The sequence below is a fragment of the Pantherophis guttatus genome, chromosome 3 (genome assembly GCF_059756535.1).
Source record: "Pantherophis guttatus breed Tessera chromosome 3, ASM5975653v1, whole genome shotgun sequence".
In the NCBI taxonomy this organism is placed as follows: domain Eukaryota; kingdom Metazoa; phylum Chordata; class Lepidosauria; order Squamata; family Colubridae; genus Pantherophis; species Pantherophis guttatus.
This window is the reverse complement of record NC_142065.1, coordinates 92,354,210-92,381,730: the sequence shown is the minus strand read 5'-3', so window position 1 is coordinate 92,381,730 and position 27,521 is coordinate 92,354,210. Positions and strand designations below refer to the sequence as shown.

At 34.2% G+C, this 27,521-nt stretch overlaps 1 protein-coding gene across 7 annotated transcripts in view; it reads right to left on the bottom strand.

Annotated features, from left to right (window-relative positions):
- LOC132711353 (uncharacterized) overlaps positions 1 to 27,521 on the bottom strand; it is a 120,049-nt gene that overhangs the window by 56,267 nt on the left and 36,261 nt on the right. For all 7 annotated transcript variants that reach the window (XR_009622178.2, XR_015733163.1, XR_015733164.1 and 4 more), the window contains one exon: positions 1,102 to 1,212. The gene's annotated coding sequence lies outside the window, so the exon portion shown is untranslated. The remainder of the gene's footprint in view (positions 1 to 1,101; positions 1,213 to 27,521) is intronic.

Below are 27,521 nucleotides of genomic sequence, written 5' to 3'. Positions count from 1 at the left end.
TATTCCACTGGGAATATAAAGTGGCAAAATATTTGTCATAATGATATCTTTAGTTAAAGTAATAAGGCTTGTTAAGAGAGTAATATATGAGGGATACATAGTTTTTATATGGATTTTCTTACACTGTTCATATTTTACTCTCATGTATATTTATTTACATATTTCTGATGTACAAGGACAAATTACAATATACAACTCATACCCATGAAGTGCATGCTCTAGGGTCCTTATATGGGATCCCCAGAGGTTCAATGCCAGGAAAACAAATAAAAATAATTCGTTTTTGTTCAAGAAGGCCCAAGACAGCTAGTTTGGTGCAACAGTTAATGCATCATTCAGGTTAGAAACTGGGAGATTGTGAGTTCCAGTTCCGCCCGGACAAAGCCAATATGGTGACCTTGAGCCTGTCACTCTCTCTCTGCCATAGGAAGGAGGCAATGGCAAACTACTTCTGAAATCTTGCCAAGAGAACTGCAGGGACTTCTCCAGATAATAGCCAGGGGTCAACAGTGACTCAAAGGCACAAAAATAAATAACTAAATAAATAATAAACCCATAAAGGTGCCGAACCACAAAGTCTACTGCAGAATGCAAAATTCTTTGTACTTGGTGATAGGACTGTTTTGCACAGGTGCTCAGAAAACTATTTTTTAAAAAGTAGCTCTTGCCTACTGGAAAGTTGTCCACATTGGTTTAAACCCACATTATATAACTAAGCTTTGTTAACGATGCTATTACTTTTCTACTTAAAATTTTTGCTCTGATACCTTCAAAACACAGTTAATACTGAAAGCTCCTTTTGTTCCTGTGCTTCTATATCTTCAGACAGATGACGACTGATTTCCACAGTCCTGACACGCTAGCAAATTTATTATTTGTTTAAACCATCTCTGGAACCAAAATATTAAATTCCTCATCGAACAAAAGTCATGGTATTTCAAATGATAAGCAGTTCCAGCAGTTTAAAGCAATTTAATTTTTTAAAAAGAAATTCAAGAGTGCAGTTTGCTTGTACGTATTTGTGACATTTGGACACAATTCAGAAAAAACAGATTACTTGAATAATTTTTAGTAACATTATGATAAATCAGGCTACTGTACCTTGGAATTCTGCTAACATGCCTCATCTCTTTTTCTTTGGTAGATACAAGATGCTGACCCCAGAAGATGTTTTGAGTTAATTTAGTTACTCATCTGGTTCTCTCAATTCAACTGTAAAAAGAAAGCAAGGGAAAATTTGAGTTTTGTATGTGTGTGGGTGTGTTTGTGTAAAACATTTTTTTTTATTTTTAATTCCTACATTTTCTCATGATTTGGTCATATATAATTTGATAACATGAATGATATCATAGAAATAGGAACTGGCTTTCATGAATAGCAACTAGTATGGGAAAAAAGCACACATTCCACTGAATCCATGTAACATGAACATTCTTTTTCTCTTACAATATTGTTTTTAGGCCAACGAACAAATAAAACTGCCTCACAGGATGGATGCTATCACAATAATGGATTGGAGAATATGGGTAAATGTACTATATCAGTAATTCTGTGAGCCTGAAGTTTGTTTCCTCAAACAGTACTATCTGCACTAGGTAAGAATATAGTATTGATCTGAACATCAATACTATAAAAAGGAAGGGCCATCTTCCTTTTTATCTCAAAAGGTAAAATTGCGAAGCTAGGTCTTCCATAAGAAAAGTTTTTTTCGAGTCACTGAAAGAGCAGAAAAGAATGCAGCATTAGGTATTCCATAGTGGTGGAACTATATTGCTGCCTCTAGCACAGGGATTTCAAACTCGCAGCCTGTGGACCAGATGTGTCACGCACTGGCCATGCCCACCCCTGGTTTAATGAAGGGAGAAAATGTTGCAATATATCACATGACGACTGACGTCACGAGTTTGACATCCGTGCTCTAGCAGATTCTGCAAATGTGAGAAATGACTTTTATTCAGGTCCTAATATACATGTCCAGAACTTTAGCATAAGACAGGACAGATGACATGGTCCATCCACATGTAGCAGAGGTGTTTATTTTACTTAATTGATATACCCCCCATCTCAAATCAAGCGATTCTGACAGTATATACATAGATCCATTTCCCATGCCTGTAGATGAGAGGTCAGGTAAACATTTCATTTTCATCCCACAGCCTTCCATATGTTCCTTCAGTGTAATATTTCCTGTGTCCCATATTTTACTGAGCCTTTTCTTATATCGCAACCATTTGAGATTGTGTATAAGATGGCATGGCTGCCTCTTATGGATGCACCTCAATATTGCACAGAAGTACAAAGAGGGTTTGGATTACAACACCATGCCAGCCATCTTCCATGTTGACATACAGGGGGTCCACAAATGCTCATGAAATGTCACATTAAAACTAATCAATTAAAATCAATAATATAGAATGTCACAGTAAACCTCTTAGGCTATCTTATTTGTAAAAACATACCCTGAAGGCTTTTCCTAATAAATTTTAACACATCTGATCCATACAAATTAAAAGAATCTATAATTATGTATTTAGTTATATACTGTCTTCTTTTTAAGTGAAATTTTAAGCACTTTAGTTTCAGTTAAAATAATTTGAATACTGAGAATGTTAGTTACGTGCAGTAGTCAGTTGCTTACACACAATATGAGTCTTTTCTCCCTTCAGCGCTTTTATATGAGAGTTTTATTAAAACTCCCATGATCAGCTGAACCTGCCCCTGTGTTGATGGTTCAACTGAATCTGTTCTCCATGGCTGTTTCACTGCAACTTCTACAATGATATCCAAAGAAGACTCATCTTCCCTTTCTTGTTACAGCCACCAAATTATCCCGACACTTCATGCCAATTTTCTCTTATCAGACAAGATAAGTGTTATTGCCCATAATGTAGCAAAGTTCTGTACAGATGTTATGAATGTGTGCAAACAACTATTTCACATGACTAACATTTTCGTATCAGATTCACTTATCCTATCTCTATGTGGATGCTAACCATAGAAGGCAGAAGCATATTTTAGACCAATAAGAAATGGACACGTTGTGCCCTATGTGTTTACAAATGCTGTTAATCATCCCAATGCTACCATCTGCTCATATGGGACAGAGCTGATTGTTATTGAATAAAGTTGTTGACCTCATTTCCTCATTGCACATGGAATCCTTATTCCAGCCACAGCAGCAGATTCAGCTGAATGTTAGGAAAAAAGTTTCCTTACAATAGGAATAAGTGGAGTAGTGGAATAAATTACCCTGTATGATGGTGACTTCCTCTTTTCTGGATGTGTTCAAGCAAAACCTGGACAGCCACTGATTAGAGACATTTTAATTTGGATTTCTGCACTTAAAAAGGTGTATCCTATGATGCTTTTATCCTATAACTTAACACCATTTGCACATATTTTAAAAAACAATATGTTGGGAGGAAGAGTTTTATCAGCATTTCTTTCATTTCATAGGATGACACTTGATAAGGTAGGGAAAATGAGCAACATTTTTTTTAAAGTAGCCACACATTTTTCTATTTTTTTTTTCCTGGTTTGCTTTAGCATATTTTGTTCAAGCCATGCAGACATGTGTTATGAAACTGGACGCCTAGTTGCAGTACTACATCTTACACTTTGGTAGTCAACTAGGTAGCGTTATTATAAGATGTAGGCAGCTGCCTACAAAGCTAGAAAAGAATAGAAATTGCAAGGTGTTGGTTAAGATTTTTCTCTTGTTATACTTCCAGGTACCGAATAATTTGTTGGGTCGACATCGTGATTCAACTACACTGCACTAATACTTTTCACCCAAAAGAAAAGTGATATTCTTTTCTCTTTAAACAAGACTATCTAAAAACCATTGCAACATTTGTAATCATTTCATTCTTTAACCCAACATTGATTTCCCCACAGAAATCCTTTTTTTCATAATAGAATGTATGGGAAGCAAGGTACAAGAATGACTTTCTGCTTCATACACTGTTTCTCCAGCTCCCTACCATATATGAAGAAGCTTTAATGTGAACTTGATGCAAATTCCTGTCTTAATGCCTGCAATTTGCAAGATTAGTGTGCCAAGCATACTGTGACTGTATAAAAAGAATAAGAATTAGAAAACTTTCTCCAAAATATTTCTGCATGCATCTTGGCACCTGGGACTCCTCCTTGAAGTTGTGGTTGTCTCAACACCCCCGCAGTCATGGGATCTTGATTTGCAACCTAACCTTTTGACAAGCAAAGTCAATGGGGAAGTTGGCAGGAATTTGCAAGTTTCAATCATATGAGGTCTTTGCTTAATAATCTGTGGTGATTAGCTTAATGATGCTAACTGGGGACTTCTGGAACTTTTGTCATTAAGTGGTGTGGTCATGTGATATCATATTTTATGACCAGATCACTTAGGGATAAAAATTCCTGCATATAGTAGATAGGGCATTTTCTCAATTTATACTCATGAAATCTACATATGAGTATATTACAATTATTATTTCCTATGCTTTGATATCTAATTGTCACCTGAACCGTTTTCACAATTTTTCACAAGTAAGAGTTTCCTCAAGTTTTCTATTCCTAAGCATTATATTTTAAAAGCTGTCCTGTAAAAGCTCTCTGAAAAAATTCTCTATCACTTCTTTCACATTACATACAAATAAATACATGGAAATAAAATATCAGATGTGTTTTATGGCTATAAGAAGAAAATTTTTGTAACGTTTCATGTGTAGAAAAACAATGCATTTTTCCAATTTTGCACACAGTTATACAAGAAATAAATAACATCAGAGCTAGAAGTAATATACAGTGTGAGTTGAACTAGTTGAATTGATACAAGTATGACAAATATAACAGGCAAACTCAATGTTTGTGCATTTCTATAAAGCATCATCAAAGTGGAACAGTTTGTGTATCTTTCATTTTCCTATTTTCTATTCATGAGGCAAAATGACACTTATTCCATCTTTGTCCTTTGAAATCACTCTAAAACCTTATCACATTTAATTTCTATTGAAATAAATTCCAACTCAGGACAACCAGGGATATGAAATTAGAACAGATATTGATGTTGCTTCTATGAAAGATATCTGAAACCAATTAAATTCAGATATATGGATAATGTATCCTGCAGAACTTTATGTAAAGCTTTTAATTATTAATATATTTGGCTAGATGTACCAAGGTGTGAAAACTGTGTTCTAAGTCAATTAAAATCCAATATTTTGGATTCACAATTTTTTAGTGTGAAAAATGAAATCCCATCTCTTTCTTATCAATTATTGATATGACATCTTTTTGATTTAGTATCTTCTATATCTGAAAAATTAAGTTAACGTTTCAAATGGTTCAATTCATTCCATGGTAAGAAGCCAACCAGTATTCAGATAAATTCAAATACCACTATTTCCACTTGTAGATAAATTTATATTGTACTTAATATTTCTTATTAAAAAACAAAATGTATCATAATATTTCAGTAGGTCTCATCTTATGACAACATTTCTCCCTAATCTACTGTGTCTTAACTCTAAACCAGTAGTCCCCAATTTTTGCAGTTTGGTTGGGTGTGTGTGTGGAAACCGGAGCATACAAGCAGTGGGCCAGTACGCGTGCATGCCGCTTGACTTGTGTGAGTGGCTGGCCAGTGTGCAAGCAAATGTATGCACTGGCCCACCACTTGCACAGCCCAGTTCCAAATAGGACAAGCCCAGTATGGGCCACAGCCTGGGGATTGGGGATTCCTGCTCTGAACAATTTTTTTAAAAAAATCTACCTGCCTCTTTCATGGCTTCTTCTTGTCAATTGTAACAGCTGACATGTTAGCTTAAATGCAAACTAAACACAACTGAGCAGAGAATGCCAGCCAAGCAGACCTAATAAACTCCAAAGTAACCAACATACTATCATTTTGAGATTGTAAAGACTGATTTTCCAAGAATTGTAACTTTGCTGTTACAGCTTTTATAGTAAATTATTGCTTATATACTATATATTTTTTTAAAAATGTACCCATCAACAGATGACTAAGCTCCATAAAAATGTTCAAATATCCTTAAGTAGTCAATAATAGATACACTGGAATTTCAGACATAAATTATCAGTGACAGAATTATCTTGTGAAATCCACGCAGCAACATACACTAGGTATCAGCTCTTTGTTTCTCCTTTTACCAGCCTTCAGAATTCCTAATAAATTCTGAGTGTTTGAATCTCAAAGATTACATTATTCAAAACTTGGCAAATATACGAATAAGTGGTTTATCTGCATCATTTATTGACGCAAAGATATTGAATTTCTTTTTTTCAATACCTGAAAAAAATCTTTACAAAGAGCATAAATACCTTGAAGTAGGTAATTAGTTTCTGTTCTACAAAATTCATTGCTTTATATTCATTCTTCTTAATAAGTTATTATGCCTCTATATTGTCTCATTGCAATTATTTTGTTGAACTTGACATACAGAGTTTTAATCTTTCTAGAAATATTCTTCCCTTTATTTTGTCTCTGAAGCCATGAAATTCTTGCCAGCTTTCTATTCTTCTTACTAGTGTTTTACACATGAAGTCTATTTTCCTTTAGCAAATGGGATCTTTGTGTCTTTGTCTTCTTTGCTAGCTTTCAGGCATGTTTTGGCAGAAGCTTTGACTGACGAGGCATTAGAAAGCAGAGAGAAGGAGGGACTGTGCAGTCATTTGTCAGCTTTTCCCGCATCTGTAATTTTTTGTCCACTCAGCACTATTAGAGGGGCTTAAAAAGGGGGAATTCTCAGAGCTGAAGAGAGTCAAAAGCTCTTTAAACAACCACCAGACAGTAACAGTCAAAGTCGGGAGGAGAAAGGGTTGGATTTAAATTATCTGCTGGGTGTAAAACACGTTTATCTAATGTCAATGCGGGCTAGAATTGCAGGTTTTTGGTGAACAAAACTGCTCTCAGGTACTTCTTATATATGACTTAAGAGGCAATATATCAGATGACTTAACCAAAGAAAACATTTTAGAAACACTGAATGGAAACCTGTGTTTCCTACATTATTTCTCTAAAAGTAAAAGCCATTGCACAGGCCACTGCTATGAAACTTTTGATTTCTGTATTTTCTGAAATCTATCCACTTTCAGAAAAGAAAATGTGACTTCAAAATATCTCAGGAAACAGCAAGATATCACAATTTTGGTCTTTTCACCTCCTGCCACATAATGATTGATGACCCAGTATGCTTTGATTTTTATGAACCAGAAATGCTGTTCTGTTACCATTTCTGTAGGCTTTTGTTATCTGAATTCCTACTGTGACTGCTAATTAATCAGTCTGAGAACGACCCAGCTATCTAAGAAATTATTACTTTCAATTCCAATTCTGATTAATAACAGATTGTAAGATTATCTATCTATCATCTATTTATCTGAATAAAAAAATAACTCTTCACATTGTGCTAAAATGTATTATTATTTCAAACTTAAAGTTTTGAAAAAGCTAGACAGAAACAAGAAAAAAAAATCCTAATCCTGAATTAATAACAGAAAACAAGCAAACAAACGAAATGACAACATTAGTAATTTGTGTTGAAATGTTAGAGAGACAGAGTGAAACATTAGATGTCCGGGAAAACATGATTTTGTAGTCATAGTGAAGAACCTTTTTAGGGCCTTCTCCTACCAAAGTTTGGCAATCATGAATTTTTTTTTTTTTAATGTTAAGAGTCCAACACCAAGGACGTTGCATTTTTGCCAACTCTTTTAGACAGATTTTTCTACCAGCCAGCTGAGTAACCTTGGGCCAGTCACTCTTTTTCAACCGATCTGACAGGGTTGTTATTATGGGGAAAATAGGAAGGAGGAGTATTATATATGTTGGCCACCTTGAGATATTTATAAAAATAATAAAAGTGGCACATAAACAAACTAACAAACAAACAAGTAAATACATACGAATATACATAGTACATACATACATACAGTATAAAATGTTTGACCTTCTCAGAACTTTGAACTCTTATAAGCAGTCTGAGTACATTTCCCCTTTATCATTTTTGAAATACATTGATTTCAAAAAGGGAGGCCTTCTTGTTTATTTAAAAGCAATCAGAGAACACTCTAGACATTTCCTGGAATGAATATGTAAAGATAAGTAACAAGAACTACTTGGAAGGAAGAAAAATGCCATTATTACTTGCTTAAGCAGTTAAACCCCAAAATGGCAAAGCCATTGGACTTTTTAAATACCCAGAGGAAGGGGAAGTTCAACAATCTTTTTTTTTTTTTTTGCATGATGCCAGGTGAGTTAATAAAATGATGTAGTGAGTTTGATCTTTCAATCAGAATTCGAAAGATTGTCTAATTTCAATCCTGTGCAATACACAGTCACAAACTCAGATCTCATGAATATCTCTCCCTAGACTCTACTATGGCAAACAACAGGATGGATGAGTCTAGGAATATTTCTGACATGCTAATTTTCTTAATAGATTTTTTTAATCATTTGAGAGCTATGGACTTTGCATGACCTTCTACAATCCCTAAATTGTATAATGTGGAAACAATCTTTTCATGCAATATGCCAATTATCTGTATTATGTATCAACAATGCAGGTATTTCATTAAACTGTTTCCTGTTAATTAATGCCTGTACATTGAAACAATGAATAAAAATAAACATAAAAGAAAAGCAGAGACATGTTGATAGCAATTTTTTGATTTAATTGGCATAAATGCAATTATTAATTTTTTTTGCAAAAATAATTTTAATAGTGTTACCTTTGGTATATCTGAGATCAGGCTTAGCGTTAAACAATTTTGTATTCTACTTGCAGAAAGGTTCTCATTCATGGAAATTAAAATTAATGGTGAAACTTAGAAATACAATTGGCTTCTGAAAAATGGCTTTATTTATTCCATTTGTCTCTTATACAAAATTTGCTACATGAAACATAGTATATGTTGCCTTGGTTGTCACCTTGAAGAGCGAACATAAGAATGCCTTGTTCACACTACAAAGCACCAAGTTATAAATACAGGTAGTCCTCAACTTAAAAACCACAATTGGGACCAGAATTTTGGTTGCTAAGCAAGGCAGTTATTAAGTGAGCCCCACTTGAGTTTACGATCTTTTTTGGCATGGTTAAGTGAATCATTGCAGTTGTTAAATGAATCACACACTTGTTAAGTGAATCCTGCTTCTCCCATTGACTCTGTTGTCAAAAGCCAGGTCAGAAGGTTGCAAATGGCGATCATGTGACCTCAAGATGCAGCAACCCTTGGGGGTGATATGCCAGTTGATAAGCACCCGAATTCTGATCACATGAACAGGTGGGATAAAGCCATAAGTGCAAGAACTGGTCGTAAGTAACATTTTTCAGTGCTGCTGTAATTTAGAACGGTCACTAAACAAATGGTTGTAACAGTAAAGCTGTAATTCTTTACAAGGTTAATTATTTACTATGGCTAGAATTAAATTGCATTTTTCTTCTGCCATCTTCCTATGCAAAACTAGGTTGGACCTAGAAAATAACACAAATAAATGTTATCCCTAACCATTTTTCCCTTAAACATGGGAGATAAACAGCTACAACGTACATCATAAGGAGTTCAATTATTTATGTAGCAGGTTACCTGATGGTTTTAGTAAAATAAATAATCTAAATAAAGGACATAAGAGAACATAATAAAATAATATATTTTCTATACACTGGTTATTTTACATGAGCTATGTGGTTCCCTCTCATTTTTATTTATATTGGTATCAACTTTTAAAAAATAAATTGTTGCTGAGCATTTTACTTCATTTTAAAATGAATCATACAATGAATGCAGTTTATTCAAAGGAATTATCTGTCATTTCTTTGACACTGGGAAATTTTCATCTGGACTAGTGAACTACCATCAAGGCGAGTCCACATATGAAATCCTTACTTTCATTATCTGGTGTAATCACATAGTGCCAAGGATAATAAATGCTGGTGGCCGTCTTAAGCAGTGATGTACTCTGGACTTAATGGTCTTGCACTGAGATCTTAATCACCGCACCAGATAATACTCTAGAAAAGGAAATGGTAAAAAATTCAGATATTGCTCTCCAGGTGGGAATCACCAGTCCAATTCTTTTTCCCAGCAGTAATTTAAATTATGCTCCCAGAAGATGGACTGCCAGCAAACATTTGCAGTAGTAGCTACTGGCAACTTAAATACATATTTGAACCTCTGGGAGGTTCAGTCATTACAAGTGAACCAGAGTGCTTAAAATGTATGTTCAAACACTTAAGAACATTGCTGAATGGAAAACTAATTACTCTGAAAGATTTACATTACATTTGGTTAGAAATCATATCAGCGTAGTAACAAAAATAACAAAAGCATTCTTTCCTTACTATAGAATGTGATCGCCCCCTATCTTGTCATCCAATTTTCCACTAATATGAATGATATGTAGGATTTTTGAGAAATGATAGAACTTTTTTGATTAGTCTGCCACAAACAGGGTGGATTTGGGTGGTTAACAGGGTGGTTAAATCAACTCGATTTAAATCACAATTTAAATCATGATTTAAATCACTAGTAAAAAGTCTTGATTTAAATCAACTCAATTTAAATCATAATTTTTAAAGAGCAACTGTCATCTCTGCTACTCCTTTGACCCACTGTTGACTCACCGATAGTCCCAGTGTTGCAAAATATACAGCCTCATGCTACATAACTAAGCTCCATTTCATGCTGAATAAACTAAATTATTTATGTTTAGTTTATAGAATATTATAAACTCTATATTATAGAATATTATATTTATAGAAAACTATCTTACGATAGATTTTTACCCCAAAAGTTTTTTATTAAAATAAATTCAATAAAAATAAAAAAAATCCGATTTAAATAAAAAAAATCTGATTTTTTTTATTTTTTTTAAAAAAATCATTGATTTTTATCCACCCTGGCCACAAATCTTTGCCACTATTATTTTCTGAATTTCTAAACAAATGCATATGATTGTGAAGAGATAGAATTCAAAATTATGTATAGTTTAATAGCATCAGTCATCTTGAAACAGAAATGTGTAATTTCTTTGTCAAAGAAATAGCATTTTAAAGTATTTTTTTCTTTAGAGTAAATGTAAATTTAATCCACCCTAAATTTCCCCCAAATAGCAGTTTTGCTACTTTTGGAAATGCTGCTAATATATTAGCTAGGGCTGAAACTTACATTAGAAACTAGGACCAGAATCACATACAGTGGTGCAGCTGGTTGTTAGGTCTACAAGTGCTATTAAGCATTTTTTTTATACAAGCGGAGGGTAACTAATCCCTGTGGCATTAAAACTTTTTGAGGCCAAAGCACTGGCCAAATTCTTCAGGAGGTGCAATAGGAATTTATGCAAAGAAGGTGCACAACAGTGCAATCAGTTTTTTGAGATCAATACTTGATGCATCCAAAGGATCAGCAAATGCCCAGTATAGGTTTGAGAAAAAAAATGTCTGCAATCCAGATAACTGCTTGGAGGTGGATGAGAATATTATTGGCTGAATATCCCATTTTTTTCCCAGTTGCACTGACCCCTTTCATTTTAATGGGACAATTTGTCTACTTCCTGGAAACAAGCCATAAAGCAGAAGTTGGCAATATAGGTGCTTTCTGTATTGTTCCTGATTTCTTTAGGATATGACCAAGCTAAAGAACTGCTCATTCAAAGAATAAAGGATATAGATTTTCAGATGTTAGGTTACCCCAACATGGAAGAAATTGGATAAATAAGGGCACTGAGAACCAGCCAGATATCTACGAAATCTAACTTTCCCCAAGCTACAAATCATATTTTTCAAAGTCAGGCATAAGATCTTAAATCTTCTGCACTGCTGCAAGACAGATACTCCAAAATCCTATTACCTGAACGTATCTGCCCATGTGGCAACAAGGCAATTGAAAGCATTTCATGTGTATTACTACACTGTAAACTCTACATGGATATTATGTCTGTTTATGTCCTGCCCCTAATATGTACATTTCCAGACAATTTCTATATGAACCATCTTCTACAAGATTCAAAACTCTTCAGTTGTGCAGCAGTCAAATTCTGTGCTGCAATGAAAATAAGGCAGAATAGGTTACAGAAATAATCACTTCTGTTGTATTTATCAGTTTAGTTTTAACACATATTGTTTTTAGGTCATATATATTTTGCTTCAGTCCATAGTATTTTAGATTTATATTTGCATACATAATCAAGTCAAAAACATCAAAGAAAGCACTGGCAAACTATTTTCATTCTCCAATTAAGAAAACATTTCTACATAACGTCATTAGGAATTGATCTCAAAGATGATTTTAACTTACAAAGTCATTATGGCAAATAGGTTTATTTTCTAAGAAGGAACACAATTTTATTATTTTTGAGAGGCAAAAGCTTGTTTAGTCATTCATAAAAATGCAAAGTGGGATAGAAATGGCATACATGATCTTACTTATAATATTCAAGTTCTTGTCCTTGCTTTTCTAGTACTAAACTTTTCCAAATTGAACAGAAAAGCATGGGGGGCAAATTTATTGAGTGTTCAGCTGATTGTGTTTAAGAATATTTCATGCAGCAATTAATACATATAATAATCATATGCAGTTCTCTATCACCCAGAGATTTTAAAGCAGGTATGTCCAATCTGCGACGGATTGCATGCAGCCCTGGACAGCTAGTAATGTGGTTTCACAAGATAATAAAAATATAAAAAATAAACTATGTATTATTTATATACGTTAACTCTATTATATATTTTATATGCTGCTCAAGATAATTCCTCTTCATTGAATGTGACCCAGGCAAACCAAAAGTTTGGACAACCATGTTTTAAAACATATTTAGCTGAATATGTACTTTTCCCATGTAACCGACTCAAACAAAAAAGTATGAAACTGCAGCTGGTAAGACAAGATGTGAAATGGGATTAGCATGTGCTGCCCAGCTCATTTTTACAGTTATGCTGGAAATATATGAAAGCAAATGTCTGAAAATAACAAATAAAAAAAGTTAAGAACTTGACTCAGAGTGGCACTAAAATCAGATTGGATATCCATAGAGATCTGATTTGTTAGTGATTTTTTTTTTTAAAAAAAATAGAATATTGGTCTGTCTCTACTTAAAGCAATTTGATTTCTAATATTCAAATTATGTATTTGTATCTGTATTCTTATTTAATTTGTATTATAATAATTTCATGATTCTGATTTCAGGAATGTAAAAGACTAATACTTCTTTTACACTCTTCTATTGCTATGGCCAAAGGCCAGTACATATCAATTTAAGACTGTATAAATTTAAGATCGTATAAATTCTGTAGTTGCATAATACTTAGTTATTCAGCCAGAAATTGAAACCAAATAACAAGATTAATTACTTTTTCCTATTTGCATTCTTAATACGATGTATTTTCCTTCCAATGCGGATTCTTAGAATGATCTCTCTTACTTTATTACTACGAATTTCTCACACAAGAGCGCACATCAACAGCAAGAATGAGATAAGTAAATTTTAGAACACACGTTTTAATGATACAAATTACTGTAGTTTTTTTCAGCATGTCGGGCAAGAGGACGAGAAGATCATTTGTCTCACTTCAAAGATGTTTTCAAGAAAACTAGCTGCTAATTATGATTATAGAATAATGGAGTCAGATACGACTATCAGGAAATCATCTTTCTAAAGGATACCTACAAAATACAAGTGTCTCTCAGGGCTTTTTCCTTGATACCAAACCCATTCCCTGCCCACACAACACAAATGCACACATATTTTCTTTTTCTCTTTCTCCACACACCCATAACAGAATAACAGAGTTGGAAGGGACTTTCGAGGTCTTCTAGTCCAACCCCTTCTCAGGCAGGAAGTCCTATATCATTTCAGGCAAACGGTTGTTCAATCTCTTCTTAACAACTTCCAGTGTTGGAGCATTCACAACTTTTGGAGGCAAGTTGTTCCACTGATTAATTGTTCCAACTGTCAGGAAATTTCTATTAATTGTTCCAACTGTCAGGAAATTTCTTAGTTCTAGGTTGGTTTTCTAATGATTAGTTTCCATCTCTTGCTTTTTGTCCTACCTTCAGGTGCTTTGGAGAATACGTTGATGAAGGCTACTAGTTCATATTGCAACTGGATCATTAGCCTTCAGCATCATGAATATTTTCAAAAATGCTTCTGATCACTTTTTCTTAGAAAATAAAAAGGATTGTTGTATCCTGCTCCTCCCACTAGAAAATATGGTAGAAAATATAATAATATTCTTGTAATGTGGCCTCCATAATTAATTGTACAGTATATTTTTCCGTGATAGCATCTACAATATTTTTTCCAAATTTTAAATGTGACCACCAGCCAAGAAGTTTGAAAATCTGTGAACGAGAAACTGAGTCAATGATGTGAGGGAGCTACATAAACAGAACAAAACAAATTAAAACACACACACACACACAAACACACATACAGTCATTTAGGAAGATTTATTTTTCTCAGTCTATTTTCCTCTAATTGTCCAGTTTTCTGAATCTTTGTGTCCAGTCCAAATTCAAGGACTAAGTTTAATGAAGGGACTGAATTTCTGTAACATATCAAATGACAACAATATGTTTGTTCCTCATTCCTAAATTGCCAAGGAACGTGTAGATAGTCATCAACCTTCTTTAAGTGCCTACTAAGAGTAAGGAAATATTTAGAGTGCACAAAGCAAGTATAAAATACTTGTAAGTACAAAATGCATGCATTTAACAAGTTTCACTGAAGATTCATAACAGTGGCTCTTTTCTTCTTGTCAATCAATCTCTGTCAATAATGACCAATATTGTTAGAACTTTAGAAGGGAGAATGTAAGATACAATTAATAGATGGGAATACAGGGCTGAAGTTTCAACAATAACCGGACATCACATATTTAATGAAAATAAACATCCCTTTTTAAAGGAAATGTAATTTTCTCTTCACAAAATGTGGCTGATCCTACATGGAAACATTCTGATCTGTTTCTTCTTCACAATATTTTTTCTGAACAGAATACACATAACTGATTATTTTGTGAATGTCTTTAATTTACATTTTCAGTATATTTTCTTGTCTTCTTTTACTAACCACCATCGCTACTATTATGACTATATAACATTTTTCTCATCTTCTATTTTTTTTTTTTTTGTGAATTTTACTATAATTCAGTAATTACTGAATTGTGGTTATGTCACATTTCCCCTACATTTATCACATTATTCTTCTTTATCCACAATTGTACTTACATCACCATTAAGAAACTCCTACATCCCAATATGTGATGGCAAATTATTAATTTTCTGAAGTTTCACACGAACGCACATGTATGCACATAGACACATGCTGGAAATATTTTGCAGTTGGTGTACTATTGGGCCTTTATGAAGGCTGTCTTTAGGGTGGTCCAGGCAAATTGGGGGTTCTATAAAGAAAAGTTTATGCATATATTCCTTCAAATTTGGGAGAGGATAGAGGTATATTATGTGCTGTTTCATATGTCACTTTATATATTGAATGGATATGGTTCATATATATTTAAATGTGGATCTATAATTCTGTATGTATATATCTCAGTTTCAACCGCTGAAAATATTTCTGCCCATTCCAAAGATTCTACCTTATTCAACACACAAGTAGAGAAAAACATTATCGTATTTTTCTGAGTATAAGACGCACCTTAGTTTTTGGAGAGGAAAATAGGAAAAAGAAATTCTGCCTACCAGGTATTCATCTGACTAGTTCTTAGCCTGGTCAGCTTCAGCACATTAGTTTGTTTGCTGATTTTGAGGTTGGGGCATCAACTTCAGCACATTAGTTCCTTGCTAGTTTTGAGGTTGGGGCTGGTTGGGGCTAAAAAACAGCTTCTAAAGCACAGCTGATCGTTGGAGGGAGCAATAGTTAGAAAAGCAGGCGAAGCACGGAAGGGGTAAGAAAAGGCAGCAGCTGTTCCGGGTAGCCATTTTGGGCACCGTGCAGAGGGTTACATTCAAAGTATAAGACACACCCAAATTTTCAGCCTCTTTTAGGAGGGAAAAAAGTGCGTCTTATACTCCAAAAAATACGGTAATTTTATATATATATTTTTCTCCACTGTCACAACTTGGGTGGTAGAAGGTTCTCTTATTAAGCTTTCTCAAGATGTTTTAAGAGAAAGTAGAATCAATCCTGACAAAAATAAATAGCTTCAAAATTTGCATTTATTTAAATTGGTTCATATGGCTATCTATTTCTTTAAACATAACTCTAGATAGCTAACAAAATGAAAAACAATATAATTAATAAGGAAAAACAAGAGCAATAACATAAAATGGCTGCCAAGAAAACCATACAACTAACAGATAAAGGTTCAACTAAGCTGATCCCATGCTCAGGAAAAGAACCAGGTCTTAAGAGCTTTTTGAAAGGGCAGCAGAGTTGGGGCTAACTTAACCTCTTACAGCATGGTGTTCCAAATAGCAGACACTATAGCAGAAAAACCGCCTGAATTCCCATACACACTGCCAATCTAATTGTCCAAATTCGTGAAGCAGAGATTGAAGATCTGCAGATTTTAGTCCGCTAGTCATTACTGACTATAGAGGGTGGTGTTCATCTTTGTTTCAAAGCCATTAAGCCAACACTGTTTATAGACATTTCTGCGGTCATGTGGTCAACATGACGACACGGAATGTTGTTATCTTTTCAACAAAGTGGTACCTATTTATCTACTCATATTTGTATGCTTTTGAACTGCTAAGTTGGCAATTACTGAGGTGCAGACAGGAACTCACCCCATTGCGTGCCACTCGGGTCTCAAACCTGGGCTGCCAGCTTTTCAGCTGACAACCCCAGCATCTTAACTGCTGAGCCACTGCGCTGCCTGAGAGATTGAAGAGCCAGCTCAAATCTTAAGTATTATTGCTGTATTCATGGAACAGAAACATGGGTCAGGACTACCTTTCTGAAAGGTAACCTTCATTCATATAGTTCTGCCCCTGAACCAACAACTTGTAAAGATTTGAGCTGTTTATTGAAATATTTGTAAGATGATAATAAACAAAAAGGAGTTGTTTTGGGTTACAATATGAGGTAATTTTATACAGGCATTGCACAGCTCGCTAGCCTTGTTTGGGCTTGTAAGCTAAGCATGTTTGAACTTGGTCAGTAAATGAATGAGAAATCACTAAGAAAGCCCAATAATTAGCCTGGGAAGTTTAAAAAAAAAATCCGTCTCCAATCACTTTCTTGTAATATTATTGCAAGCAACTATGTAGATAGTCACTAGGAGTTCAACTCACCTTGTAGTAGTAATTAAGATGTTTATTTTTAATCAGGTTTTCAAGCCCCTAACGTATTTTGTTTGTTCAAAAGGTGCTTCTTCAAGAGGCTACTGGACTTCGAAGAAAAACCAGAAAGCCCAGTTGCCTCTTGAAAAAGCACCTTTAGGACAACCATGACCTGGATGACTGAGAATCTCCATAGACATATTTTGTTTGTGGTGAGTTCTGTCACTATTTTTAGAACATGCTGATTTGATTATAATAGAAAGAAAAATTACATCAATGACAATGGGTTGAGTGTTTCTGTAAAAATATTCCTCTCACCCAGCACAAAAAATAAAGTCTTAAAATTAGGAGATTCATTCATTTAAGTGTAAGTTCTCTTGGAGAACATACTTGGAGTTGAGGAGAACCTGACTAAAGACTCACAATTAATTGAGGACAGAGGTGGGGCTTGAACTCATAATCTTAGGACTGAACTCTTAGTACCAATGGCACTTTTCCTTTTGTGGCAAACAGCAAATTCAGACTGAGGCACATAACAGAAAAGATTAACTCACATACATGTTATGACGTATTCTTCTCTAACTAAGCAGGCAATTTAATCAGTAACTGAATTACTCCACTATGTGTTTAGCTCTACTAAATGAAGCTGAGCTTTGCACATAGGCTGTAGTGCCTTAATATCAGGGGTGAAATGCTCGTGGTTCGGGCGAATAGGTAGCGATAGTGGCGGGCAGTTCGGAGAACTGGTAGCAAAAATCCCTTCCCCCCCAGCCTCCAGCTTGCTTACCTTCACTCTTCAGACTGAATCCTGAGCCGCTGGTTGCAACGCCTGCCTTGTTTTGCTTGCTGTAATCCCTGCAATCCATTGCATCAGCAAGCAAATGAATCTCCCTGCCTGCAATCAAGCTCATTGATGAGCAGCTCTATCTGCCTGCCTGCCTGCCTGCCTTGTCTCTTCAATTGGGTAAGTTTTTTTCCCCTTTGGGAGCTTTAAAAAAAATAGTTAATTGGGTTTTTTTTAGTTGTTCTTTTTTTAGACCTAGCCATTTAAAGTTTAGGAAGTTTTAAATTTAGCTGCTTTTATATAAAAATAAATATAAAATAAAACAAAATAATATTTGTGCAGCTTTCTGAGATTTTGTGTATTTCTGCAGTGTTTCACTCTAACTACACAAACACACAAAATCTCACAAAGCTGTATGTGGAATTTTGTGTGTGTAAAGTGTGAAAGTTGGTTTTTTGGACTTTTTATGGCTGTGTGAGGTTCCTGCTTGTTGCAGGGGCCATTTTGGGTCTAGCACAGCTGCTTTTACATTGTGGGTGAGCCAGTTGTGTTGTGTTGTGTTGTGTGTGAGTAAAGTGTGAAAGTTGGTTTTTTGGGCTTTTTGTGGCTGTGTGAGGTTCCTGCTTGTTGCAGGGGCCATTTTGCGTCTAGCACAGCTGCTTTTACATTGTGGGTGAACCAGTTGTGTTGTGTTGTGTTTTGTAGGTTAAAAAAGAGCAAAGAAGTGATGTCGACTTGGCCCCGCCCACCTGACCACCAAGCCCCACCCACCGAGTCACCTGACCACCAAGCCCTGCCCACTAATTAAGCCCCGCCCACAGAACCGGTAGCGAAAATTTTTAGATTTCACCACTGCTTAATATACCTGTCTTAGTTACCATTTGACCTGGCAAAAACATACTTATTCAGTGTTGTAACAATGAACACAGAATGGACTAAGTAGTCTGAATAAACCATACTTGAATCACTTTGAAGTAAAACTAGTTGCACTCTAGAGAAATAGTTTGTGTTGTGCAAGAATTCTGTTTCTTTATAAGAAATGCTTGTAATAACTTTGCTGTGGTCAGAAATGGATGGGAGGGAAGATAGTTCCCCTTCCCCAATTCTATGAAGAACACATTTAACTTTTCCTATCTGCAAAATGTCATACTTAAGTTTGACATACCAGCATAATATGGAAAGACAGCTGCCCACTATGGGCAAGACAATTGCCCAAGCTGTTGACTGAAGTCAGAAACTTGAGGAATGTGGATTTTTGGATTCTTGAAAAGAATATCTTGACCCATATTTTCTGACTAAAGCACACAAACTAATTTAGTCACTGCACTTCCCTAATCGGTAACAGTCTTTGGCATTTTAAACCATTTGAGAGGAAGAAGTCATTTAAATCCACATTTTTCAATAAACACTCATTTAAGTACATTTTATTTATTATGTACACATTTAAATATTTATTTGATAGACATTTTCAACTGCAGATTAATGTCGATACAGAAAATAGGATCGTAAGTAAAATACACAAAAATGGCAATCCAGAATAATTGCTAGTTCCCTTAAATTTCTTAGTTTAAGCGGAGAGTGGAGGTATTTTTTTTTTCCTGTACTGGGCTCCATTTTAATATAACATTTTGCCATCACACTTTGAGAATTCACTTCTCTGGAGATATGTGACAAATTCCAGAAAATAAACATGTGTAATAAGGCTAAAGCACATTCTATGTCGTGTTTGCTTTAATAATCATAAATAGGTGTTAAAAAATCTTCAAATGCATTCCATAAGCTGAATTCTAAGCATAAAAAAATTGCTCAAACAGATCTGAAAATCTATAGTGTTGTTTCTTAATGATGAAGACTGAATAATGTTACTACAACATTGAATATTATTGCACAGTATTTACTTTTTGACATTTTATATCAAAATTCCTGGAAACAGCCATGCTGTTTTTGTTCAATTTTATCTAAAGATAAAATTGCACTTAGAGAAGTCAGAGGCTGGGAAATCTGTTTTCATTGTCTTACTGACTTCTATAGAAATGCAAAAATATCTTGATACTCCAGTTTGAGTAACAAACACATGCACAAGTATTTGGCTGCCACTTATCTTCATTTAGTTTAAGTTCACCGTAATTGCAGCTCCTATGTCCAACATGCACATAAATCATAAACTCATCCAGAATTCTAATAAGTGCATCCCTCTGAGTTCACTATCCCTCTCTGGTCATTATGATCTAATTGTATGAGCATATAAAACATAAATCAAACTGGAATCTAATTGATTGTACTACCAGGCATATTGTGAAAAAGCACAACAAAGGAAATACTATGGACATGACTCTGAAAGGAGAAGAATGGAGAAATCAGCACAACAAATGCTGCTTGTGAGTGACTAGTAATGTTCAATTGTGAAAATGTTTGGTGGAATCAATGAAAAGAAACAGACCATTTCCATTTCTGGAAATTTGATATGCTTTTAGTTAATCTTGATTTTTTTTAGATATGGAAGATACTGTATATACAAAATACACAATACTTGTTGACCATACATTAGCTGTGAGTAACAAAATCAAAAGCTTTTGAGAAGGGGATAATTGTAACTATTAATGGATAGCCCCATGAAGTAATTTAGAATCTTTTTAATCAAATGGCCTTTGATCACTACAGACAAATAGGTTAAATAGGAATCAAACGGGACTGATTTGCATTCTAACTTCCCAGGCAAGATCGGAAATAAAGTTAAAACATGATGACTGAAAAGTGTAGTGAAGCCATGGACTCTGCATTTCATCACTATCTTAAAATGAAATATATGAAGAAACTGTGGTCATTTAAATTAGGCACTAGGAAGCGTTGTAATGGATTCAGATTTGTTCCTAATACTCTTCCTACGATTGGGATGAGGAAATAAAAGAATAGTGAACTGCTAATGTTTAAAAAGATAAATCTGTTATTCGTAATATTTTTTTAAAAAGCTAGCTCAACCATTGTTTTTTTGATTCTTCATTTCACACAGAATTTACACTTGTAATTTACAATCTGAAACACAGAAGTATTTTATGCAGTATAAATTAATTTCTATAATATTACCAACATTTCATATTAAGACTATTCTGGAAGACTTGAAAGCTTGCAGGTGATTTTTGACACTGTTGAAAGTACTGCCAAAATGTGGAATTATTCTTATAACCAATGTGATTAATTTTGCTTCTTGTCTTATTAGAATGTTTTAGAGCTTTATGAGAAAGACCCCTGTAACACCAAAAGAAAATATGAAATACCTCACAAGAGAAAAGTAATGGTATTAAATCCAGTCTATTATGGCAGTCCATGGTATTCCATTAGATTTAATTGGATTTATTTGGGAAGATACATGCTTTGACGTATTTTAAAAAAATACAAACTGCGCAGGATGTTTTTAATCAAAATTAAAATCTATTTAAGTAGTAGAGGTTTCTTCTAAACTTAACCAGAGACTATACCAAGAAATGCATTACCACAATCTTTTTCTCTTTTGCATTTACCAGATCCTGTATTTAGACTAACTTTTGAACTTTAAAATGAGGTTCCAATGCAGCAATATGGGGATGGAAGCATTAAGTGCTAAAAATATGTTCGGATAGCTGGTATAGTCAGAGGCTTTTTTGAAGAAACAGAATTCAAGCATGAAGGTCCTCATTTAAAGATGTGTTTGCCTAATGGGGTAAGGATGAATGCGGGAAGTGTCACTGTCTTCATAATGAAGGAAAGCATTCTTGAGGAACTGCATGCAATAAAGTAAAATACAGAAAAAGCCTACTCTATATTTTTAAACTCTGAAGGTGCAATCAGTAAATTAGCCATATTAATCATGACTATCTTCCTTGTTCTGTCTTTCCTTTCGTATTTTTAATACCTACTAATGTCCATAGCTACCTTCTCCGCCCCCCAAAATTAAGCCTTGTCCTAGTGCCATCTCCTCTAAAGTTAGCAATCACTGGTTCTATTTGTTCCTTTGATGCTATTGTATGGAACAAAGATGTGTTTTGCCAAAACATTTTTCCAGCTAGAATACAAGTTATTTTTCAGTACTGTGCTTCCGATATTTTTCTCTGCGTAAGCATCTGTCCTTAATATTCCAATTTCCTATTCTTGATAATATTCACAGTTCTATCTTACCTATTCTCTGGAGGACATACTCATTTTGTGTATATTAAACCTATGATATTTTGAGCAATTGTCATAGCCATATTAAAGGGATTCTATTTTCCCAATTATCATTTGGGGCACTGTCTTTGCTTGAGCTCCAAACAAAAAATAAAATAAAATGTAAAAACACAAAAGCATATAATTTGCCAACAACTTCTAATCCTTGCTCTGACACCAGGTCAGTTTACCTAAAAACTACTATCTCCTATTTGTTTCTACTTCTTATTTCCATGCTACAAGCCTATCTATCAATCAAAACACAGCCCAGGTATTAATATTGTGCATTTATTAGCAGTATAATTGACTCTGAAATTTTATTTTTATTAATTACCATTACTTTTTGTTTGTTTAGCTTCTAAAAGTTATTTGACACGACTGAATAAAATCGATAAACTTTGCTTGTTATTTGCAATAGAATAGTATTACAGTATCTGCATAGCATAAATTCCTATCTGTATCAATCTATCTATAACTTCTTTACATTTTCAAAAGATTTTTTGAAACAGCTTCAGAATATCAAGTATTCAAATGTTTGAAATTATTTTGTTTCTTTCTATTTTAACAGCTGCTGCTTGTTTTCAGCATAAATTCATAATAATGTATACACCATCCAGATTTTCAATATATCTAGCAATTTACTATATTCCACTTGGTCAAATTTTCATTGACTTTCATAAAGTCAATGAAAGATACCTAAATGCTAAAATTTATACCTTTGCAATGTTTTACTAAATTCTGTATGCAAAAAAGAATATCTCAGGTTTCTAACCCATTCCTGAATTCAAATATTTAAAGTTTCACTTTTCCTATCAATCCTGTCGTGTTATTAATAAATACAGTTATTTGCCAATTAACTGAAATAATCCCTAAACTGAAATTTATCAACATTTTTTGAAATATTTATGTCATTAATTTTAATCCATTAGTTTCAATATTTCTACAGGAATGCCTTCAAATCTAACTGCCTTGCCATTTTCAATGTTTTGATTGCTTATATTACTTCTTTTCCACATAAATAAGATTTTGTATCTGTTTCTATAATTATGATATAATACTCCATTATCTATTGTATACACTGTTCCACATATATTTATTATGTATATTGTTTTCTTTTATGTCTTCAAGGACTATTAATATGGCAATATGTTGGCATTTAGAGTTTTAAGTGCCTGTAATTTATTTTTGAATGCATGTTTAAATTCTAGTGCTTCAATTTTACAAGTATTCACTATTGTATTTACTTATTTATCATCGTATTCAACCAATTTATATAGTCACCGTATTCTGCACATGATTCAAGTTAAAATGCTCAGTAACAGAATAAAATCCAGAAATCACATAATAAAACAAAATATATATCTAAAGCTATAGTCACCAAGCTATATAGAGCATATTGCAATGATCTAACTTATTCAGGAGTAAAAGTAGGTGCAAAAATAAAGCTGCACAAAGGCCCTTTGTACAATTGCTGCCACCTATTCTTTAATTGGCAGCTGTGATTCTTGGAAAACTCCTTAATTACACAGTGTATTTTGGGGCAGTGTAACCACATCCAGAACAAATTTCCCTGGACCTAGGATTCCCATAAGACTCAGTTTTCTGAAGTTGAGTATGAGCCTCTTTTATTTCATCTAGACCCTAACAAACACAAGACACAGAGGGAGGATCTTAGTAGCATCACCTAGTAAGACCAGAGTTGAAATGTACAAATAAAAGCCACCAGCATACTGATGATATTTAACCCTGTGCTGATGGTTGACCATAACCAGTGGTTTATTAGTATTTTATTTTGGGTGTAAAATACTGTAACTTAGTTTCAAGTATAAATCCAACTCAACCACTGTATCCTATTTTCAAGATTTTCTCCTGCTGAGTAAAGTACACCATAGTAGAATGTGATCTAGCATTTGAAAATTTCATCGCATGGCATATATGTTTACAATACTGTCCTCCATCTGAAATTTGAAAACAGCTCAGCTCCAATGTTTATCTGAAAATGATAGAGGAAAACATGACAATATAGTGTGTATAATTTGGAGACTGAATGGGTAAGCAGCCTTGTAAAACAAATAAATAAAAAGAGAATTAAACTGCATGTTCAGAACACAGTTCTAAGTTTCTTGTTCAGACCCAAGCTTAATATTTTTATTTCTTTCCAAGACAGCTAATAATAATTTGGAGCTCTTTAACTTTAGTAGTTAGTGTATAGTAGTAGTCAGATATATAGTAGCATATCATATATTTGACAATGGATAAGGAGAGCTATTCCTTGAGACACCAAGTATTTTGGGTTTTTAGGAAATATATTTTTAGTAAAATATATATATTTTTATGACTAGTTGTTTTTCTTTGTCTGAATTAAGTCTGCTCAACTCCAATCAGGGTTCTCATCTTTATAAAGGACATCCCTTTCTTCTGAACCATACAAAGATAGGCCAATCCAGAAAACTGCTTCTACCAGTTTGCTTAGAACTATATTTCATTGATATAGATTAACAGAATCTTCAAAGCCAACAGTTTCCCTTCCTTCCCTTATACCCCAAGGAATTAGGGTGGGGTGCCTATGTGTTTACGTTTTCCATGTTACCTGGCTTAAAACATGTTTTGTACATGTTCTTATAACCATCATTGCAGGGTTTCTCCAAGGTCATCTCTGAGGCTGTCTACAAATATAAACTAAATTACAACAAAAGAAGACAATTTGGAAGTTTCCCTTCTACATTACTTGGATTTGAGACAGAACAGTTTAGAGTTACCTTGACAAAGTCTTGGCCAGCCTGACCATGTATCTGTTGCATTTCTATTTGAATGATAATTATTATTTTGAATATAAATTAGTGTAATTTATACATTTATAATTAGCCAATAAATTAGTATATATAAATGTTATATAAATTATCACTGGGTTTTTTTTTTTGTGTTGCATAAGATGTTACCTTAGTTTTTATCAATCTCTTCCACATTACTGTACATATACACATTTTTACTTCATCTTACTTTAATATTCTCTTCAGTTTTATTGAACAGTCCATGCTGCTGGTCAGAGTGCAACTTGAACAGATTCTTGATTGATGATGAAATTAAATTTCTCTTTATATATGTTTTTCAACATGACACCTTGAAGAAAACTATTATTATTCCTCAGTGTATATGTAATTAATCAAAGCCAAGGTAAGAATGAATACAGAACTCTAAGCAATGTTCATAATGATGATTCTGTAACGGAGAAGAAATTATTCTAGCTATTTACTTTGTTGATTGAGCCTAGAGTTACCATTGAACTTTTGTCCAAAGAAAAATTTGAAGTAGCTTTGGGAATGGTGGAAGGTTTCAACCAGAGTTGCAAGTTTTCTCTGGGGATGAAGGTATCTGCAATTATCTTAAATTGTCACAGAATTTGACCTGTAATGAACACAAACCAATTCCTTCTCAGCCAATCATTTGGGAATATCTGTGAGTAGGCATGTATCTTTACTCAAATACATGTAGTTTTCATTTCCTATGAAAATTTCTGTCTAAAAACAAATTTAAGTTGAGGTCCTAAAAATTGAATACGTTTTTCTGTGTGTTTAATTTTTAAAACAGAAAGAATCAGGACTTATTTATAAGCACATTTATTGGACTGGAATAGAACAAACAAAAGCTATTATATTGGCATGAGCCATAATCGTGGGGGGTGAGGGGGGGGGTTGATGCTTCCATTCATCCGGTGAACAAATTAGCTTTGAGTGCTGATTCTCTTTGACAGTCTTTTAAAATGAATTCTGCTATGTTCTCCAGTACTCGGTAGTATTTCAGTTCAGAAGCTGAGTTGTTACCAATGTTCCTATCCATCAGCAGTATTAACACTGAATTCATTATTAAACAGGATACTATAGCTCTCAACTAAATGCATCTTGAGCTCAGATTGGGTAATTCTTCAAGGCCTCAAGTAGAAGAAGCCTTTTGTTCCCATTATTATTTCATATTTCTACCTGGAGATGCTAAGGATTTCATCAAGGACATCTGGCAAATATTTTCCATACAACTGAGCTATGAAACAGTAACATCTGTTAATTCTCCATAGCGCGTAAAGAAAGAAACTGGGATGACCATTACTGTTCATTTCAAAGTTTTACTTTTTTTAAAGAATGATCTGGAATGGGAAATCAAGGGAATAGGTTAGACAATCTTTGATAACTGCTGTACACTTTTTCTGAACTAAACTGGGAAACCCATTCTTAAATTCTAAAGTTAAATATTAAGCAAAGACAGAGGAATCTACTCTCCATGCTTATGAGGACTTAAGCATGTCTCCAGATTCAAAACAGGCACATCTAGCTCATGCAGAAATGTAATAATTTTTGATTGTGAGCTTCCCAAACTTGGTTATAGGTTGGGTAGTTATAAAAATGTTTTAAACAAACAATCAGCTTTCTTCAAGAGGTGGAATTTCTTTTGTGTCTCTGCATTCAGTCTAAATGAATGCTAAATCAGACATCTGGTAGAAATACTCATTGTTTCAGAAGACTCACCTAGCAAATTCCAGACAGGAATTTGGGACAAAGGTCCAAGACCCCACTGAACAAAATGCAAAAGAAGGCTTGGCACGTTGTGAATCACATATACTCTTCTTGGTCAGAAAGACTTTGGGATCAAAATTAACATTGCCTACATTATCTTTTTTTTTTTTTGGATATATTTTTATTGTTTGTGTATGAATATATTGAATACAGTGTAATTGTCCTGGCATTCCACTTACCATAAAGCAAAAGTAAAAAACAGAATAACATATATACTATTTTAAACAGTGCTAGTGTTGTACAATAGTTTCTGACTATCATATTCTAGTATGTCAACTTATCTATCATTCTAATGCTTACATTTCTATATCGATATTAAAAATAATATCTCTTTCCATGCCCACCTAACCAGATTCTTTCCCATTCCAACTTCTACTTCGTGTTTCTAACCATTGATAGAATCTATTCCATGTTGAATAGTATTCTGTATCTCCTTTATCTTTTATTTTTAGCGTTAGTCTGTCCATTTCCACACAGTCTAGTATCTTCCTTATCATCTCATCCTCTGAAGGGGTGTTTTCGTTATTCCACTGCTGCGCATATACAATTCTGTTGTGGTGCACTGGCGGCCTGCGGAGCTGGCAGCAGAGTTGGACAGTGAGGAGATTGGGGAGGAACATGGGCCAGTCCTGGAGTCTGGGGAAGGCTCGGACAAGGGCTCTGCGTCAAAGGCAGAGAGGGGGCCCGGGCCACATAATCTGGGAATTATGTGCTGCCTCCAGAGTCAGACATCAGCGAGGCAGAGGAAG